The sequence below is a fragment of the Benincasa hispida genome, chromosome 2, assembly GCF_027475165.1.
Source record: "Benincasa hispida cultivar pf3 chromosome 2, pf3_genome.v1.1, whole genome shotgun sequence".
NCBI lineage: Eukaryota > Viridiplantae > Streptophyta > Magnoliopsida > Cucurbitales > Cucurbitaceae > Benincasa > Benincasa hispida.
The window spans coordinates 36,584,879-36,602,762 of NC_143479.1; positions in this window are offsets into that span (position 1 = coordinate 36,584,879).

Below are 17,884 nucleotides of genomic sequence, written 5' to 3' on the forward strand. Positions count from 1 at the left end.
TACCATGTGTCTGGAAATTCGAAACCAACTTATTCTAGACATTTGACCAATTTAAGTTTTGATACTAGTTTGGTCAACATGTCTGTTGCATTCTTTGATGTGTGAACTTTTAAGATTTCTATTTCTCATATCTCAACTTTGTCCCTGATGAAATGATATTTTATATCAATATGTTTTGTTCAAGTGTGGTATTATGGATTTTGGGATATGTATAGCACTTTGGCGGTCACATTAGAGTCTTACTACTGTTTGACTTAATCCAAAGTCTTTCAACAATCCCTTAAGCCATAATGCCTCTTTAATTGCTTCAGTTAATGCCATATAATTAGCTTCTGTTTGTAGATAAAGCCACTATAGGTGGTAATGTGTCTTTCCAGCTGATTAGATTAGGACCATAAAGGAATAGATAGCCTGTTAGGGACCTCCTTTTGTCTAAATCACTAGCATAGTCAGCATCCACATATCCATATAGCTCTAAGTTTGGTTCAGTTGATTTTTGGTAGACTAGTGACCAAACTAAGTATCTTATGATCCATTTAGTGGCCTCCCAATGTCTCTTATCTTGGTTAGACATATACCTACTAACAAGACTAGCTGAGTATGAGAGATCAGTTCTGGTAGAAATCATTAAATACATTAGGCTTCTAACTGCCTAACTATAGGGTAATAAACATCTGTTTTTTATATTCTAGGTCAGAATCTTTAGGAGAGTTGGTTGAGGATAACTTGAAGTGTTGAGCAATATGCAAGCTTACAAGTTTAGCATTACTTAGGTTGAACCTTTTAGGATCTTCTCACAATAGTTAAATTGTTGATGCTTAGGATAGACTCCTCCATGTTCGTTAGGATCTCAATCCTTATAACTTTGCTTGCTTTTCTCAAGTCCTTCATGTCAAACTCTCTTTTTAGGAGGTTTTTAACATTAGTTGACTCTTCCTTGGACCTACCTGCCAGTAACATGTCATCCACATATATGAGTAAGTAAACCTTGTCCTTGTCGGAACTTGTATTTACATAAACACATATGTCATAGGAACTTCTTTTGAATCTAATGCTAGATATATAGTAATTGAATTTTCTATACCAATACCTAGGTGATTGTTTCAGCCCATAGATTGACTTAGTAAGCAATAGAGATTCCCTTTCCCTTTAACTTCAAACTCCTTAGGTTGCATCATGTAGATTGTCTCTTCTAGATGTCCATGAAGGAAGGCAGTTTTCACATTTAACTTATACAATTCTAAGTTATTTTGAGCAATCAAGGATAAGAGAAGTCATATAGAAGTTTATTTGACAACTGGAGAGAAAATCTCTGAGTGGTCTATTTCTTCCCTTTGTGTAAACCCCTTTACAAACAACCTTGCCTTATACCTAGGTTTCTGATCACAGAATGAATATTCTTTGAGTTTTAAAACCCATTTAGAAGCTATTGGTTTATGACCCTTAGGCAGAGGAGCTAAAGACCAAGTATCTTTCATATTTATTGAATGCATTTCCTCATTCATGACTTCTATCCAATTCCTTGCATTAGAACAACTTGTTGCTTCTTCAAAAGTTTTTTTTTCTTGGTCAGTATCAGCCACAACACCATTTAGAAATAAATTTATATAGTTCATTTCAGTATACCTTGCTGGAGGGGTAATGGTTCTCCTTTTTCTATCACTAGCTAAGGCATACTGACTCAAGTCTAGCTACTGACTAACAGTCTCCTCTTGTTCCCCTGCTTCTTCCTCAACTTCTTCTGTGTCACTAGGTAAGTTAGATTTTGTTGGTTGCTCAGTAGTTAACTCCTCCTCAAATTCTGTGGTAGATGTCTCAGCTTCATCCTCAAGCCTCTTCTCCTTTTGCATAAATTTATCCTCTTCTCTAAAGATGATGTCTCTACTAATTTTGAACTTTCTCTCTACTAGATGCCACATTTTAAATCCTTGGACTCCCTTTTTAAAGTCTACAAACATGCACTTAGTAGCCTTGGTTTCAACTTTCCCTTATTTTGATGAACAAATCCTACACACCTAAAAACCCTAAGGTTGTCTAGATTAAGAGGATGTTTAGTCTACTTCTCTTCAGAAGTAAATAGCTCTAGAGATGTGTAAGGGCACTTATTCAAGGTGTAAATAGTGTAGGCTATAGCTTCTGCCCAAAAGTTTTCACTTAGGATAGCATCAGAAAGCAAACATCTTACCCTTTTCATTATAGTTCTGTTTAACCTCTCAGCAAGCCCATTTTGTTGAGGTGTGTACCTCACAGTCCTATGCCTAGTTATACCATTCTCACTACAGTATTTGTCAAAGTCCACATAACAAAATTCAAGCCAATTGTTAGTTCTAAAGTATTTTAACCTTTTAGATGTTTGTGATTCTATCATAGTTTTCCATTCTTTAAACTTCCCAAAGACTTGGTCCTTAGTTTTAAGGAAGTATATCCAACTTTTCCTAGAAAAATCATCTATTAAGGTTAGAAAATACCTTGAGCCACTAACATTTGGTGTAAGAGATGGTCCCCATAGGTCAGAATGAATATAGTCCAGTATTCCTTTGGTGGTATACTAAGATTTTGTGAAACTCTGTCTGGTAGCTTTCCCTAAAATACAATGTTCACATAGAGAAAGATGCTCGCTGATCCCTTTGGCTAGTATACCCTGTTTAAACAGTGCTTGCATCACTTTTCCACTGATATGGGATAGTTTTTTGTGCCACAAATCTGTCTCTATCAAATTTGCTATTGAAACAGTGTAGGCACTAGTCATCATCTCACTCATCTTACTATGTAGAGATCATTAACTTTTTCACCAACCAAAACTATCTTAGAATCCTTAATCACTTATAGGATTCCATCCTTTCTTATGCACTTACACCCAGTGGAGTTACACATACCCAGAAATATTAAATTTCTCTTGAGTAAAGGTACATGTCTCACATTTCTAAGAAGGTTGATTGATCTATCCTTTAGCTTTAAAGATACTGAACCAACCCCTTTGATTTTGTAGACTTCATTGTTTCCCATGTACACAAATTCTCCATCCACATCCCTGTAGGTATTAAACCGAGGTCTAAAAGGTGTCATATGGTAGATACACCCAAAGTCATGTACCAAGTCATGCTTCCCAAGAGGACTTATTTAGTTGGTTATGTTTCTAGTAGAGGCTAAAGCATCATAATAGAAATAGAACCCTTCAACCACTGAGGCTTCTGGCTGTTTTCTTTTTTTATCCTTCTTATTTTCCTGATTTTTCTGTTTTAAATTGTAACAATCCCTCATTAAGTGTCCTTTCTTACTATAGTAATTACATCTCAGTTTGGTTTTTGGTTTATGCTCTTCACCAGACTGATTCTTAGTCCCTTTAGAATGATTCTCTTGTTCTTGCCCTTGACAAATAGCCCTTCTGCACTAGGTTGTTCCTTTTTGTCTATATGAAGCTTAAACTCCCTAGTTCTCAATGCTGAAATAATGGCATCAGTGGTGACTGACTCTCTGCCATATTTTAAGGCATTATTTACCTTCTTATAGGTTTTGGGTAGAGAGTTCAACAAAATAAAGACTTCATTCTTATCACCAATCTTTTCACCAAGTCTCTTGAACTCAGAAACTATCTTTTTAAACTCATCCAAATTGTCTGATAGTGTTTTAGCAGAATCTATCTTAAATTTGAAGAATTTTTCCCTTAAAAATATCTTGGTAGGCAGATCCTTAGTTGCATAGAGACTTTCCAATTTGACCTACATTTTGTAAGTCGTGTCTTGATCGATCACCTGTCTCAAAATACTAACACTAAGATTAAGAACTAAAGTTTCATAGGCCGTAAGTTCCATATCTTCCCTTTCTTGAGTTATTAACATAGCAGAGTAGATGGGTCTAAAAGGGCTCTATGGGCTTTCTGTTATCCAAGAATAGCTTTGATTTTGGCCTTCCATAGACTAAAATCACCCTTTCCTCAAACTTTTCTATTTCAAATCTAGAAACAATCACTATCTTCAAAAGAATGCAAAGAATGGTTTTCTTGAGTATCTTGATGCTTCATGATTTTTTATCTTGATGATCTTTAAAATGTTCTGATACCGGTTTTATTGGGCTATACTTCTTGTGTAGGCCCAATTCAATCAAGATCAATCCTTAGTTGGTGAAGAAAAGGTTGAGGAAAACTCTGTTTCTTCACTGAAGTTCTCTCTGTTTTTCTCTCTTATTCGAAAAGCGCTATTATTTCTTCGATGGGTGTCTACTCATTACTCATTGAGTTTCTACTCGTTACTCAATGGATTTTTTCTTCTTTCCTTGATGGAATTAGATGAGTATTAATCTTTACTTGATGCTATTCAATGAGTATTAATCGTTACTCGATGCAACTCAATACTTTGAAAATGTTGTGATTTGATTATAAAATTGTGTTTTTATTGATTTATAGAGAAACATATGAAGATTGAAGAAGAAGATAAAGAGAAGAAGAAGAAGAAACACGTAAAGTTCCATGGTACGGCCAGTAAGATGAATTCTCTTACAGCAGTTGTAGTTTACAGAAAAAATAGAAAGTATGATGAATTCTCTTTCTTTTGTTCTGATCAGTGGTATTTATAACACATATCATCTGACCGTTATAAGATATAAAGTTTGTTACGTAAACTAAATTAGGTAAAAAGTATTTGTGTCAATGTTTTTACAAATTATGCTTTCACCAGTGAGTGCACGGGGCAGCTGCAAAGCTAGGCTCTATTTCTCAAGAGAACTCTTCCATGAAATGCATTTTGCGATGTTGCGCTACGTGCTCGCTCAAGGGCTGTTTTGTGACGACACTATGCAAATTTTTATAAATACTAGGTCCGATTTTATGGTAAATGATTCCATCAAGTATTCTGCCTCCAGCCACTATTCTTTGTGATTTCCTATCCTTTTCTCACCTTAGGATAGTTTTAATGATTAGAAGCATGTTTCCATCGATCATGAAGCCGATTGTTGGTTTGGGTATTTGTTCTAGTTTGGGTTGTTAGAATTTTTCCCTTTTCATGTAAACTTGTGAGGATTTAAATTTGGTTTTTATATGTTTATTGATTTCTATCATGAATTTATAGATTATGATTTCTAGTCTAGCAATTATTTGATAAACGTATTGTGGATGTTAAATTGATAGCTATGGATTCATCTACAACACGTGACATGTAATTGTATTTTAATTCAACTGTAATAAAAGGTTAAGTTAGTTTGTGAACTATTGTTTGTGACAGTGAATATTATTCTAATAAACCTAGAAGAAATCATATGAATATTATTTAATCAAGACTTTTTCGGTTAGATATTCAGCTTAACTTTTCCTTGGAACTTAATTAGGCCAATTGGATTTGTATGCTTTCAATCTATTCAACTTGGACTAATTAGATATTTAGGTCAGTTAATCAGCTTTTCTAATTAATTAGATTAAGTGCAAACAAATAATTGAAACGAAATAAGGAAAATTCTTTGATCAAGTATATTGGATTGAAGAAATCCAAATTAAACCCAAGCTACGTATTGTTCTCATTGATTACCTCAACTTGCTCTCTTTACTTGCTTGTAAATTATTTTCTTGCAACCAAATGAACTCAATTAGAAATTTCACCCCTCAATTACCTCGATTGTAGACGTTTTATTAAAGAAATACGTTCCCTTTGTTCAATCCGTGCTACCACTACTGCATTTTTTGATAGAAATAGAGCTCTTCGATCCAGAATTGGCAACAAATTTTTGTTGGTCAACTACGGGCTTAATTTAATGTATTTTGCCCATTTTCCAAGGAGTCCTTTCAATTAAGGTTAAAATGCATTTCTCATCTCTGAGATTTGAAATTCGTGTTGGTTAGATTTTAAAGTTTCAAAATAAATACTTTAGATTAGTATTTAAAATTATTCTATAGAAAGTTCTTGATTTAACTTTAACTTGACAAAAGGACCATTATACGTTTACGTGGATAGGATGACAAATTATTTATATTCGATTACTTTGCAATTTGTTAAAAATTAACTAAAAATGTAAAGAGAAGTCATTCAAAATTACTTTTTGCATCTTCCAATAAGCCTTAATCATCTTTCTCCCATATCCGTCATAGTATAGGCAACCCATTGTTGTAGAATTGTCATCATCGTTGATAGGTGAATTGCCGGTCCAAGTCCAGTCACTGTCGCAACCTAGTGATACATGAAAATTCAAGCACATACTCCCTTCTTCTATGTGAACGTCTGAATTTATGCATAGAAATATGCATATTTGATTAATTAATTAACTGTTTTTTTTTTCTTTGGTTCAATCGTTGAGAGGAAAAGATCTTTCACAACTGTTTCCATTATGGAAATGATGATTTGATTACTCAACAAATATATAACAACTCTTGAGTCAATAATGGCGAATGAAGATCATTCGCAAAGATTTGATAGATTCTGATAAAGAAAATGCAATGAGAAATTTTTCCAAACGCTCGAGGAAGAAGATGGTATTAGTTCATACTACAATAGTAACCATAAATGTATTTACCTAGAAATTCCTTAATTCTCTCAAACTGAAAGAGGTTCGATAGGTGTAAATGTACATGTCAAATTACAATATAAATTAAAATAGTCCAAGACCATTTTAGCTATTGTAGAGATTGTTCAAATTTTATTTAAGAGACCGGACGTGAAGATATCCTAACCTAAAAAAAGTAAAAAATGGCTATAAACTAGATGGAATCCAAGTTAACACATATCTTAGGGTATCAACTTCATTAATGGACTAACTGAATTAATTCTCTAACCCTTAAATCAAAATAATGTTAGTTAAAGAACTACAACCCTGCGTATCCTCTCTCAAGCTCAACTCTTTTTCACATCTAATCGCTTGCAATTATGTAGCTAAGCATGATATTACAATTCTTCACTATCAATCTTAACTTGCCTATGACACTTTCGTGCATAGTTGATCAACAATCTAACAAATTAGATTTGATCCAACACGTCCTCGCTCAAGAATGGAATTATGTAAACATTAATCAAACATTGACCCAATGCTCGAAATCATTAAAAACAATAATGGTGCAATGAGATAACATATATATAAATCTATCTAAGAATAATCAAATAAGCTTTATAGTCCACAACTAAATCAAAACTCTAGAAATAACAAACTCAATCACTTATTCCTGCGGTAGAAATATAGACAATCTAAAAAATATCCATAACGGGGAACTCAAAGGCAAGGAAAAGAAAAAGAAACAAGTGAAGCTCTTGACTCTCGTCCTCAAACTCGTGGTTGTCCTTGTTACTTAGAAATTGATGAATGAATGTTTCTTATCTTAGGCACACAATAGATGCACGCAAGATACAAATCCATGTGATACTACTTCTAGATATGCGTTGATTAACAATGTTCTTGTAGTATGCTGTGCCTTGTCACAAATTTCCTTGCATTGAAACCAAGTATAATTTCACCACAAGTTTCTCGGTGTGATCCGAGGTCAAACACGGGGACTGTTTGATGTTATTGCGTTATGCTTGTGATACATGTGACCAGGGGTTTTCAATTAATAAAAGTTGTTGTGTACAAGAATATAAACATGTGATAAAGTAAAGTAAAGCGGTAAAGATACGATAATAAAATAAATTGCGTTAAAGTAAATCTAATCTTAGATGATACAAAATACAGGTTTCATGATACAAGATACTGAGGTCAATGCTAACTGTGAAGATATACAAAAATCGTGTTATGCGGTAGCAAGTCTTATGTGTGAAATAGAAAGAGAAAAGATAATTAGTACAAACATCGCAAGTTCCTTAATTGCATTAAAGGCATAAATACGGTTCCGCTTTTCCCTTGACGTACACCTCTTGGTGATCAGTCGCACTCCCACATCTCTGTGGCGAAACAGGGACAAACGTGATGAATGCAAGGTTACTTCCATCTCTAGAAGTACTTCTTGTTTTAGTTAACACATTCTTCTAACTTTCTCTCGACAAATCAGAATGGACATCTTCACTTCTGCTCTCATAGATGAAGATGTTGTTTAGCATGCTTTAGCTAAACATTCTTATTTCTTCAGCACAGAGTAAGTTACTTGTTTAATTCATATTAATTACTAAGGGATTAAGAAGACTTTATGAAGAAAACGATAAACAGAGGAATGAAAATAGACAGAGAAGGGAATATGAAAACGATCGAGACATTCAATATTTCTATTCAGCATCTGATACATGATTTGTGAATGAAGAGATTAAGAAGATGAAATACGGGGATGAATAGAGTTAGAAACAAATACAAATAATCGCCAACGTCTTGGCACCGATCTGGATGGAGATTTGCTTGCCAATGTGGATGGATCGTGCGGACGGATGAGCTTCCCTCTCAGGCTTGCTCAACACGTAGCAGGGATCTGAATATAGAGCCTCGTGGCGGGGATCTGGTAGAATAACACTGAGACTCACCTCTCGGCCTTATCTCTTTTCTTCTCGGATTTATTCCGATCAGTACTCAGCTCAGCCTCTCTCTCAGTAATTTACCAGCAATTAGCCCTTGTATCAATTATTCTCATATTAAGTATATCTTTCTTTGAATTTTATGGGGGTATTTATAGGTGAAAAGCTTTGACTCTTAGCTTGTAGACCCCACTTCTTGTTATGGAATTTTCGGAGATGGAGGAATAAATATTCCTTCTGTTATGCAATCAGACCGTCAAATCTGCATAACGGTTAGTTGTACACGTGTCGCAATCCTCCGCCTTTGTGTTGCTCATTTGTATCTTTCCATCGGTTGCTCGCATGCAGTGTTGTTTTTATTACCGCATGCGGTTGAAATTTAGCTCGGGATTGACTGTCACATTGCACTGTCATTGCGTTAATCGTCTCTTCATTGTTAATTGACTGGCGCAATGTAACAGAGAAGCATTGTTCCATTTCTCATTGAACCTTGATCGCAAGCGGTGACTTGGTTTCCTGCAAAACAGGTAAAAATATCCTCTTCTACCATCTTGACGATGTTAGTAGGTGTAATTGCATCAATTCATAATTATTATATTTCTGAGTTAATTTTCATACAATCAATGCAAATTTTCTCTCTTTTGGCTACAATATCTGAATAAGGCAGTATAAATAACTTGTATTTCTACAAGTTATCACACTTCCAAATTAGATATATGCTTGTCCTCAAGCATATCTTCTACTAAGGAAATAATGCTAAATTCCTCTCCTAATTTTTACGTCGATTGGCTGCTCCGAATGTTACACTTAGGCACATTTCTTAACAATGAAATTTCCTTATATCCTTGCTAATTCTGCACAAAACCCTACTTTATTCTTCTATATAACAAAATTCTGCTCAAAGATGCTTTTCTAATTTTGAAAATATAATGTTTATCTCTTCTTTGTCAAAACAACTTGATATGTCTATGTGCAGTGGTCAAACTTTGCGTTATTTATTAGAGACCGTTGGTCATGGTTACACTCTTCGTTTTGGTTTGTTCCCACAGGTGTCACGCGAACATCCAACTACGGTTGTGTGCCAATTTCAACTTTAACTCATGATATTCAGAAGAGTTGTCTCTTGCATTCTTTTATTTCTTTTCTCTTATTTTCCTTTTTTTTTCCATACTGCGTTTTTCTTGGAAACCCACCTTCATTTTGACTTGCTCCTACGGGTATTATACGAACATCCAACTACGAGCAGGCTTCTTTCACAACTAAACTCTTATCAGGTTGGGAACATTTTTAAGGTTTTCCCTTGCGCTAACATTGGAGTTTGCCATAAGAATTTTTTTTTTTAATGAAATTGAAAATGAACGCATTTTCTTAATCATCACATATTCTTGATCTTATCTGCTCAGACCTTCCCCACCCCCAAATTTAAAGATAAGCAAGGTGCTCATTGCGTTGTTTGGATAGACTAGACAAACACTTAGAATAAAAATTTCAAGAAAGAAGGTTTGAGCAGAACTTTGAAAGATAAAAGGTAAAGTACTGCTAAACTAAGAATTAACTAAGTGTTGGTCAGAATTTACAAAGTATGGGAAATATTTCTAAGTATAAACATATATTACATCATGGCGATGCAATGAATAATGCAAAAGCAAAAGATCAGAACATTGCAAATATTGACAAAGGATGATAAAGAAAAAGGCACAAGCAGAAAGGAGTGAATATCTACTCAATTGTATTGAATATTAACAAAGTATACAAAGAATTAAAAATTAACGCAATACAAAAATTGTGCCTATACAAAGAATCAAAGAATTTCGTTAACTTTTTAAATTTGATTTAGATAGATGCAAGCTAGAATTTGACACCCTGCTTCTAATAACGCAAATACATTTTTGCTAAGGACGGGCAACAACCCTGCAACACACCCCTAAACTAAACACATTTCTGGAGGATACCTCGACATAGTGCATTTAGCTAAGGACGGACAAAGGACACATACGCGCGCAACACACCCTTCAACGCAATGTATTTGGGTGTAATGGACGCAAGGTGTCTCTTATTAACTCACAATGCACCCATCATCACATTACATACTAATTTCCCTTCCTTTTATGTCATCAAAAATGCAAGTCGAAAAGACTTTGCAGTGTCTAATGTTTCATCCAATCATTCACAAAAATTAAAGAACAGCGCTACTAATGTATATAAATTAAAAGAATTAAGCATGACATGAAAAATCAAATTGAAGAGAATTATCGAATACATCAAATGCTACTTCTGAAAAGCAGTAAATAACATGATTTAGAAAGCAATAAAAGAAAACTGTAAAGAAAGCAAGTAAACATAGATAGGGATGCTAATTGAAAGAAGTTCTCAAAATTATCGTAATCATTTCCCCCACAAGCGGTTTAATCCTGCTTGCCCAAGTCAATGGTGTCCATGCGTCGCTCGAAGTCGCCTCCGTAGTACGGCTTAATCCGTTGACCATTGACTTTAAACGCGTTGTTCCCGTCTAAAGTTGTTAGTTCTACTGCTTCGTGAGGAAAGATAGTCTTGATTTTGAACGGCCCAGACCAGCAAGATTTCAACTTTCCTGGGAAAAATCGCAAACGAGCGTTAAATAGTAATACTTGTTGACCTTCGGTGAATTTTCGATCATTTATGCAGTCATCATGCCACTTCTTGGTTTTCTCCTTATAGATCTTGGCATTTTCATAGGCCTCCCTTCGCCATTCAACCAACTAATTCAATTGTAGCTTCCGAACTTTTCCCGCACTTGCTAAATCAAACTGTAGCTTCTTGCATGCCCACATCGCTTTATGTTCCAACTCGAGTGGCAGATGACAAGCCTTTCCAAAGACTAGGGCATACGGGGACATATCAATTTGTGTTTTATAGGCAGTCCTGTACGCCCACAGTGCTTTATCAAGCTTGGGTGACCAATCCTTCCTGGAAGTATTGACTACCTTCTCCAAGATAGTTTTCATTTCTCTATTAGAATTCTCTGCCTGCCCATTAGTCTGTGGGTGATAAGCAGTCGCAACTCGATGGCTGATGTTAAATTTAGTCAACAGGTTGGCAATTATGTGGTTGATAAAATGAGAGCCCTTATCGCTGATCAAGGCCCGTGGTGTCCCATATCGAGCAAAAATATTCTTCTTAAGAAACTTCGCGTTGTGGCCGCATCATTCTTGGCACATGTGATAGCCTAAACCCATTTTGATACGTAATCAACCACAACCAAGATATAGTGATGACCTTCTGATGGTGGAAACGGCCCATGATGTCAATTCCTCAAACATCAAATAATTCCACTTATAAGATTGATGTCAATGGCATTTCATTTCTCTAACATATTCCCCGTTCTCTGACATCTGTCGCATTGCACAACGTGGGCTTGGGCATCCTTGAACAGTGTTGGCCAGAAATAGCCACACTGTAGGACCTTTGCGGCAGTCCCCCAAAGTGTCCTCCCTATGGAGACTCATGACAAAGCTCTAGGATGTGCTTGACTTCGTGCTCAGGAACGCACCAACGTAATATATGATCAGGACCAAGTCGATATAGGAATGGGTCGTCCCAAAAATAAAATTTGGCATTATGTCTTAGCTTATTCTTCTGCTGGTAAGTGTAGTCATCTGGTATTTGACCGCAAACAATGAAATTCACGATGTCCGCATACTAACGAACATTAATTCCTATTGACATCAGCAGCTCATCAGGGAATCTTTCTTCAATATCTTTTTCATTACCTTGAATCTTGCAATTCTCCAGTCTTGACAAATGATCTGCGACTTGGTTCTCGGTGCCCTTCCGGTCTTTGATCTCTAGGTCAAACTCTTGTAGTAGCAACACCCACCGTATAACCCTTGGTTTTGCATCCTTTTTTGTCATCAATTACTTGATCGCAGAGTAATCCGTATACACCACAACGTTTGTTCCGATTAAGTATTGTCGGAATTTCTCCAGTGCAAATACCAATACAAGCATTTCCTTCTTTGTAGTTGTATAGTTCTCTTGCGCATCATTCAACATATTACTTGTATAATAAATAGGATGCGATACCTTGTCCTTGCGCTGACTTAACACTGCACCCACAGCATATCCGCTTGCATCACACATCAACGCAAATGGTTACATCCAATCCGTCGCAACCAAGATGGGTGCAGTGATGAGCGCATCTTTTAATGTGTTAAATGCTTTGGTGCCCACGTCATCAAAGTTATATTCTCGGTCAGCTTCAAGGAGCGCACTTAGGGGCCTTGTGATTTGGGAGAAGTTGCGAATAAACCTTCTATAAAATTCAGCGTGTCCCAGAAGGCTCCTAAGTGTTTTCACGTTCACTTGTGGGGATAGCTTGGAAATTGCGTCGATCTTTGCCTGATCGACTTCCAATCCGACCTTAGAGATTTTGTGACTCAGAACTATTCCTTCATCCACCATAAAGTGGCATTTTTCCCAGTTCAGAACAAGATTTGTTGTCACACACTCTTCAAGACCTTTTCAAGGTTAGATAGACAGAAGTCATAATTACTGTCGAAGACTGAAAAATCATCCATGAATAACTCGACTGACTCCTCCAAGTAATCTCAGAATATTGTCATCATGCATCGTTGGAAAGTGCCTGGCGCATTGCAGAGTCCAAACGGCATGCACCGAAATGCAAACATACCGAATGGGCATGTGAAGGTTGTCTTGTCTTGATCCTCCAGCGCAATTGCTATTTAGTTGTACCCTGAATAGCCGTCAAGAAAATGGAAGAATTTATTCCCCGCAAGTCTGTCTAGCATCTGATCAATGAACGGGAGTGGAAAATGGTCCTTTTTAGTGGCCAAGTTTAACTTGCGATAATCCATGCAAATTCTCCACCCCATAGTCGTTCTTGTGGAAATTAATTCATTCTTATCATTAGTGACAACTGTCATCCCCCCTTTCTTTGGAATACACTGTACTGGGCTCACCCAGCTACTATCAGATATCATGTAGATAACTCTTGTGCCAGCCACTTCACTATTACCTTCTTTACGACCTCCCTCACAGCCGGGTTCAAGCGACGTTGCCTTTCTACCGATCCTGCCATTCCTTCTTCCAGATGAATCTTGTGCATACAATACGAGGGATTGATTCCTCAAATGTCTGCCAAGGTCCATCCTAAGGCCTTTGCGTTATTTCTTAGGATCTGTATGGTAATGTGTTCTTTCTCCTTACTCAGTGATGCAGAAATGATAAATGGTAATGTGTTGTTACTTCCTAAGTAAGCATACTTAAGATGCACAGGCAATGGCTTTAACTCTAGCACAGGTGCCAAAGATCACTTAGTGCATTGTGATGTCCGTTCAGATAACTTGAGTGGTTCAAAATTTGATTCCACAAGAATCGCAACGCAATCCTCCTCCAATATTGCGCCAATTCCAAGATCTTCTTCCTCCAGCTCCTTCAGGGGTTCGTGCCAACGTTCTTCCCGCAGTTCCTCAATATATTGGCAATTTTTCATGTCACCTGGGTACTTCAACGCATTGAACACATTGAATTTCTCTTCCTGATCGTCAACCCTGATGGTCAATTCCCCTTTCTGCACATCGATCAGTGCTCGCCCTGTTGCGAGAAATACCCGACCCAGGATGATAGGGACTTCTCTGTCAGCTACGTAATCCAGTATGAAAAAATCTGTCGGAAATATAAACTTTTCCACTTGCACAAGTACATCTTCTATTTTACCCTCCGGATGCTTTATTGATCTATCGGCCAACTGTAATGTGATCGTGGTTGGTAGCATTGCCGATATCCAGCTTCCTAAAAATCGATAAGGGCATTAGATTTATGCTCGCCTCTAAATCGCACAGTGCATTCCCGACCATCTTCCTTCATATCGTGCAAGACAATGTAAAACTCCTAGGGTCCTTCATTTTAGTGGGGATATTGTTTTGAAACAACGCACTGCATTCATACGTTAATGCAACTGTTTCATTTTCCCCAATCTTTCTTTTATTGGCTTGGATATCCGTGAGAAATTTTACATAACTCGGCATCTGCTTTAGTGCTTCTATTAAGGGAATGTTAATGTGTAGCTTTCGGAGAACATCCAAAAACCTCTGAAATTGTTTGTTATCATCTTTCTTCTTCAGTCTAGATGGGAAAGGCTGAGGATCCCGTCTTTCTTCTTGTTTAGTTGGTTGTTTGCTGAGGTCTTGTTCTTGCTGTGTTTCATTATCTAGAGGTTGAGTTGATTAAGAATTCAAGTCTTGAGGAGCTTCATCTTTTGTAGATGAACTTGCTTCTGAACTGGTAATTTTTCCACTATTAATTGATTGATCATCATCAGCAGTCAAATCTACTGGTGTTGTTGTTGAATCTGGTACTGATGGTATAGGGGCTATTGTCCTGCCACTTCTCAATGTTACTGCGTGACATTGTTCTTTACCTCGCTGCCCCGATGCTCCTGAGTTGTTGTGCCGCATACCAGGTGCATTCTTCTTTACTTCCCTCGCAAGCTGATCTATCTGCTCTTCCAGTTTTTTAAGGTTGTCAGCTTGCGATTATCTCATTACCTCGCTCTTTTCAATGTAATGTTTTAACGATGATTCCAGAGACGAGGTGCTGCAAGAGGTATCATATACGAACGGTTGGTCGCAGGGTGGTATATCTTAAGAATTACCTAGGTTGCAGTTCATAGTAGTGAAGACCGGAGGGTTGCCTCTATCCCCTTATAAATGTTCTAATAGAAACTATGGCTATCCTGGTTGTGATTCCCATCCCAACTTGAAGTTAGGTGATCCCACCAGCCAGGGTAGTAGATGTTGCCAAACGATTCATCATAGACAGAATATACGGATTGTTGATTCCATGGTCAGACTTCTACTGGATGTCCCTCCCCACATTGGATGCAATTCATTGCGGCCACGTGAGTCACCGCATTAACTTGCGATGATCCTTGAGAGAGAGTTCTCTATTGATTAGCCACCTTTCGGAGGAGCGAGGTCATTGTGGTCATTTGATCGACTAGTGCGCTCATTGTATCAGTTGACACATCAGCACTTTCTACTCTTTCTTGCTCTAGACCTCTTACCTCGAGCCCAGTATCAATCCACTCATCAAAATGTCGCGAGATGCGATCCAAGATATTTTTTGCTTCCGTATATGATCTGTTCATTAATCTTCCTTCTGCGGAGGCATCGACAACTGCTTGTGTTGATTGGTCTAAGCCATTGTAAAAGGTTTCCATCATAATACTATTGGGAATCCCGATATGCAGACAGCTCTTCACTAACTATCAGAATCGCACCCAGGCAGTGCTCAAGGTTTCATAACCCTTTTGCTCAAAATTCAACACATCCCTCCGTCTCCTTGTGTTGACGACTGGAGGGAAGAATCTGGTCATGAACCTATCCACCAACTATTCCCATGCTTTGATCTCATTCGGCTCTAATGACTGAGCCTACCTCTTTGCTTCATCCCACAGTGTGTACGGGAAAAGATATAACCTAAGTCTTTCTTGAGTCACATCAAGCATGGAGAATGCGCTGCACATGTCTACAAAATTCGTCAAATGCGCATGTGGGTCTTCTCCTTGTAATCCTCCAAATTGACCCATATTCTGAATCATCTACAGCATGACTGGTCTGATTTCAAAGCATACATTCTCCTCAACCGTTTGTCTTGAGGTTCCTGGTGAGAAGTTTTAAAAATCTGGCGCTGCATAATCTCTCATTGGGACATCATGATCAGTAGCAAGAAATATGGAGCCTTGCACTGGCCCATTTTTCCTTTGATTCCCTGCGGGAGCCTCGTTATTATTAGCCATGCTTCTTCACCACTTACTTCGGCTCTTATGAATTCTTACACGAATAATATACTTGATCTCTGGGTCCATTTAGAATTTCTGGATCACTCCAGCACTCATAAGCCGTCATACTGTTCTTCGCGTTGAACAGCCAGTACAAAGAGATATGTCCTACGAAATACCACAAAATACTTAAACAATAAACCGTTAACTAATCCCCGACAACGGCGCTATAAACTTGTTACTTAGAAATTGATGAATGAATGTTTCTTATCTTAGGCACACAATAGATGCACGCAAGATACAAATCCATGTGATACTACTTCTAGATATGCGTTGGTTAACAATGTTCTTGTAGTATGCTGTGCGTTGTCACAAGTTTCCTTGCATTGAAACCAAGTATAATTTCACCGCAAGTTTCTCGGTGTGATCCGAGATCGAACACATGAACTGTTTGAGGTTATTGCGTTATGCTTGTGATACATACGACCAAGGGTTTTCAATTAATAAAAGTTGTTATGTACGAGAATATAAACATGTGATAAAGTAAAGTAAAGCGGTAAAGATGTGATAATAAAATAAATTATGTTAAAGTAAATCTAATCTAAGATAATACAAAATACAGGCTTCATGATACAAGATACTGAGGTCAAGGCTGACTGTGAAGATATACAAAAATGGTGTATATGTGTGAAATAGAAAGAGAAAAGATAATTAGTACAAACATCGCAAGTTCCTTAATTGCGTTAAAGGCATAAATATGGTTTCGCTTTTCTCTTGACATACACCTCTCGGTGATCGGTCGCACTCCCACATCTCTGTGGTGAAACAGGGACAAACGTGATGAACGTAAGGTTGCTTCCATCTTTGGAAGTATTTCTTGCTTTAGTTAACGCATTCTTCTAACCTTCTCTCGACAGATCAGAATGGCATCTTCACTTCTGCTCTCAACGGTGAAGATGCTGTCTAGTATGCTTTAGCTAAACATTCTTATTTCTTTAGCACATAGTAAGTTACTTGTTTAATTCATATTAATTACCAAGGGATTAAGAAGACTTTATGAAGAAAGCGATAAATGGAGGAACGAAAATAGACAGAGAAGGGGATATGAAAACGATCGAGACATTCAATATTTCTATTCAGCGTCTAATACATGATTTGTGAATGAAAAGATTAAGAAGACGAAATACAGTGATGAATAGAGTTAGAAACAAATACAAAATAAACGCTAACGTCTTGGCATCGATCTGGATGGAGATTTGCTTGCCAATGTGGATGGAGCGTGCGGACGGATGAGCTTCCATCTCAAGCTTGCTCAATCGGTAGCACAAATCTGAGTATAGAGCTTCGCGGCGAGGATCTGGCAGAATAACATTGAGACTCAACTCTCGGCCTTGTCTCTTTTCTTCCCGGATTTCTTCCGATCAGTACTCAGCTCAGCCTCTCTCTTAGTAATTTAGCAGCAATTATCCCTTGTATCAATTATTCCCGTATCAAGTATATCTTTCTCTGAATTCTATGGAGGTATTTGACTCTTTGCTTGTGGACCCCACTTTTTGTTATGAAAATTCCGGAGATGGAGGAATAAATATTCCTTCTGTTATGCAATCAGACCGTCAAATGTGCACAATGGTTAGTTGTACACGTGTCGCAATCCTCCGCCTTTGTGTTGCTCATTTGCATCTTTCGATCGGTTGCT